Raw genomic sequence first — 3,595 nt, forward strand, 5'->3', positions numbered from 1 at the left:
AGGACTCGTTTTGCTGTGGATATAGATACTTTTGTACCTGTTTCCTCCAGCATCTTCACAAGGGCCTTTGCTGTTGTTCTGGGATTGATTTGCACTTTTCGCAACAAAGTACGTTCATCTCAAGGAGACAGAACGCATCTCCTTCCTGAGCGGTATGACGGCTGCATGGTCCCATGATGGTCTACATTTTTTCCTGAGGTCTTGGCTGATTTCTTTTGATTTTCCCATGATGTCAAGCAAAGAGGCACTGAGTTTGAAGGTAGGCCTTGAAATACATCCACAAGTACACCTCCAATTGACTCAAATGATGTCAATTAGCCTATCAGATGCTTCTAAAGCCATGACATCATTTTCTGGAATTTTCCATGCTGTTTAAAGGCACAGTCAACTTAGTGTATATAAACTTCTGACCCACTGGGATTGTGATACAGTGAATTGTAAGTGAAATAATCTGTCTGTAAACAATTGTTGGAAATATTACTTGTGTCATACACAAAGTAGATGTCCTAACCGACTTGCCAAAACTATAGTTTGTTAACAAGAAATGTGTGGAGTGGTTGAAGAACGAGTTAATGACTCCAACCTAAGTGTATGTAAACTTTCGACTTCAACTGTATGTTTGATACTTCCCCAATGAAATGACAACTCTGCTGTAGACAAAAGTACCAATAATTTCTCTCACTAATGACCCTGTCTAATGCACTCCTTTGACCTCTAATATCCCGTAAAAACTAGAGTGACTCCCCCTCCGCACACACCCTCCAAAATCTACCCAACCCCTGTGCACTTTCCCTTCATCAGTCTCCAGCCCCACCTCCCCCTAAAACGAACCACCTGCTAACCCTTTCTTCCTATCTCTACAGTCTTAACTTGTATTCTGTTTCCTCCAGCCCTACTCTCTTTCTATGCTCCTCCCCTCTGGTATCTCTGTCCACCCTTTCTCCCCCACCCAGGACAGGATAAATGCTGCTAGCTCCATCTTAGATATTGATTGTCTGTGTTTGCTGCTGGGCCTGCAGCTCTAAGTGGGTGAGATAGACTAACCCAGCCCACTGTAGACACGTATGGAGAGGACATTAAGGACAAACTGACTTAATATGGCATTATGACATGAGCATGGAAGGATGCTGATGATGATGTTCATGATGATGATGAGGATGAGAGGGAGGAGACGGAGGAGGAGCCTGTAGTGGAGCAGGTCAAGAGCTTTAAGTTCCTCGGTGTCCACATCAGTAAGGAACTATCATGGTCCAAACACATCAACACAGTCGTGAAGAGGGCACAACAACGCCTTTTTCCCCTCAGGAGGCTGAAAAGAGTTGGTCTGGGCCCTCAGATCCTCAATCTGTTCTATAGCTACACCATTAAGAGCATCTTGACTGGCTGCATCACCAATTGGTATGGCAACTGCTTGGTATCTGACCACAAGTCGCTACAGAGGGTAATGCTTACATGATTCCATTACTATGTATTATTTCATAGTGTTGATGTCTTCAATTTTCTTCTACATTGTAGAAAATAGTAAAAATAAATAAAAACCCTTCAATTGGTGTCCAAACTTTTGACTGGTACTATATATATATAAAAAATTCGCAATGCTTTTTCTTATTTATTAAACTCTGCATTGTTGGAAATGGGCTTGTAAGTAAGTATTTCTCGGTAAAGTCTACACCTGTTCTATTCGGTGCATATGACCAATACAATTTTATTTTATTTGTTTATAAGAGCAGGAGGATGATGGTGACGGATAGATATGGATGATACGCCAACTGCTTTTCTGTGGTAAACAAGGTAAATATGATGAATATCCAGATTCAGACAGAAATACATTCAATAATGTTTTCCATGCCTCTCACTTGCTTTTAATTTATTTTTTATCTCTCTCTGACCCTTTTTTGTTTCTCTACACCCTTCCGTCTGCTCTTTCTTTCTCTGTCTGGCTTTCTCTCTCTCTTTCTCTCTCTCTCTCTCTCTCTCTCTCTCTCTCTCTCTCTCTCTCTCTCTCTCTCTCTCTCTCTCTCTCTCTCTCTCTCTCTCTCTCTCTCTGTCTCTCTCTCCCCTTCCTCTCCCTCTGTCTCTTGTTTTCCCATGGTGGTAGTGCTGGTGTAATCCATACCTGGATGGCCGCCAAATGTGTCTGCAGACACCTGCGTCAGCCCTGCTCAGAAAAAAAGGAAAAAAATAACAGATTTTCCCTCCTCCCCTCTCTCCCCCTGCTCTCTTCAGTCTCTTTGTATGTCAGTTGTTCTAACTGTGATTGGATATGTTTGTGCATATATACGTATTTGTACATGTTTGTGTATGTGCATGTGTGTGCATATGTGGGTATGTGTGTGTGTATGTGTGCATTGGCTGGTTAGAATGAGGCATGTGACTTTCTTCCAGTGTGTGTGTGTGTGTGTGTGCGTGTGACCTCAAGGTCAACCTGCCCTCGGTGTCAAGCGGGATTTAAATGTGATTGAATTTGAATTGAATGCAGGAGAACTCGATTACCGGTCTCCACTCCACTGTATTACTGGCTTGTGGTGACCTCCCAGTCTGTCTGGGACAAGGCAGGCCTATTGTTATGTGTTGGCTTGAATAAAGAGCACATTTGTTTTGGGTCCTTACACAGTGATTGTATTAAAGACTCCCATTGTTTCAGATCAGTCAGTGTTTCACATCAGATATATCAGTCTAGATGACAGATTAGAAGAAAATGTCAGGGTGGTTACTGTGTATGTGTCCTTTCTATAATATGTACTGTACCTCTTCTCAGTATGAGCAAAAGTGGACGAACGTTGTCTCACTATGATTTATGTTTTGTGGTTTCAAACCAGGGTGACACTTCATTTTTTAAGGTAATCTGATAAGCTTTTATTGATATTTCCCACTCAAACACAGTATATTTGTTGAAGTAGCTGTATGTGTTTTTCCCAAGGTCTACCCGATAGCTCATATTGTATCTTCCACCTGTAATCTCCATGTTATCAGTCACTCAACAGTCTCTGCAGGTTTTCCACGAGAGTTACTAGCCTATATGGCTGACTGCCTAAGTCTTTCTTCGGTATGAAAACAGCTGAACTAAGTGTAAAACAAATGCTGTTCCATGCTGTTCCGAGGCTGTGTGTTTGTCATCACGGTTACTGACAGAGTGGGTTATCGTTTGGGTGCATTGTGGTTCTGGCACCCTGCCACACTCCTCTCCTATCTCTCTCTGGAATGGCAGAGAAAATAAACTGCCAGTCACTATAATATGCCACGGCCAACTGACCGTGTGTGTGTTAATTATAGAGAGGAGAGTATTGTAAAAGGGATGCCCTCATGAACACACACACACAAATGCACAAGGACACAAACACGTACATCAACAAGAACATACACATATACATTGCTGTCATTCAGGCTAGATGCACCAATACATCCGCTCCTGATAACTAAATGAGGTTTCAGTAACAACCTGCCCTTTCTTCTCCTAGAATAGTGTGTTCTGAGACAGGAACACTCTGTCTTTGTCTGTTTGCTGTGTGTGTGTCTGCATATGTGTGTGTGGGTTGAACCTGGAAGCTGAGGGGCTGAGTAGTGTTCTTGTACCCTGTTGACAGATCTGAAGAAC

At 42.4% G+C, this 3,595-nt stretch overlaps 1 long non-coding RNA gene across 1 annotated transcript; it reads left to right on the forward strand.

Moving 5' to 3' along the window:
• The first annotated feature begins 1,269 nt into the window (after positions 1 to 1,269).
• Positions 1,270 to 2,918, forward strand: LOC124023200. Its single transcript, XR_006836679.1, has 3 exons — positions 1,270 to 1,441; positions 1,731 to 1,791; positions 2,099 to 2,918. It is a non-coding gene; the product is annotated as an uncharacterized LOC124023200 (long non-coding RNA).
• The last annotated feature ends 677 nt before the right edge of the window (positions 2,919 to 3,595 follow it).

Source organism: Oncorhynchus gorbuscha, linkage group LG01 (assembly GCF_021184085.1).
Source record: "Oncorhynchus gorbuscha isolate QuinsamMale2020 ecotype Even-year linkage group LG01, OgorEven_v1.0, whole genome shotgun sequence".
NCBI classification, from domain to species: domain Eukaryota; kingdom Metazoa; phylum Chordata; class Actinopteri; order Salmoniformes; family Salmonidae; genus Oncorhynchus; species Oncorhynchus gorbuscha.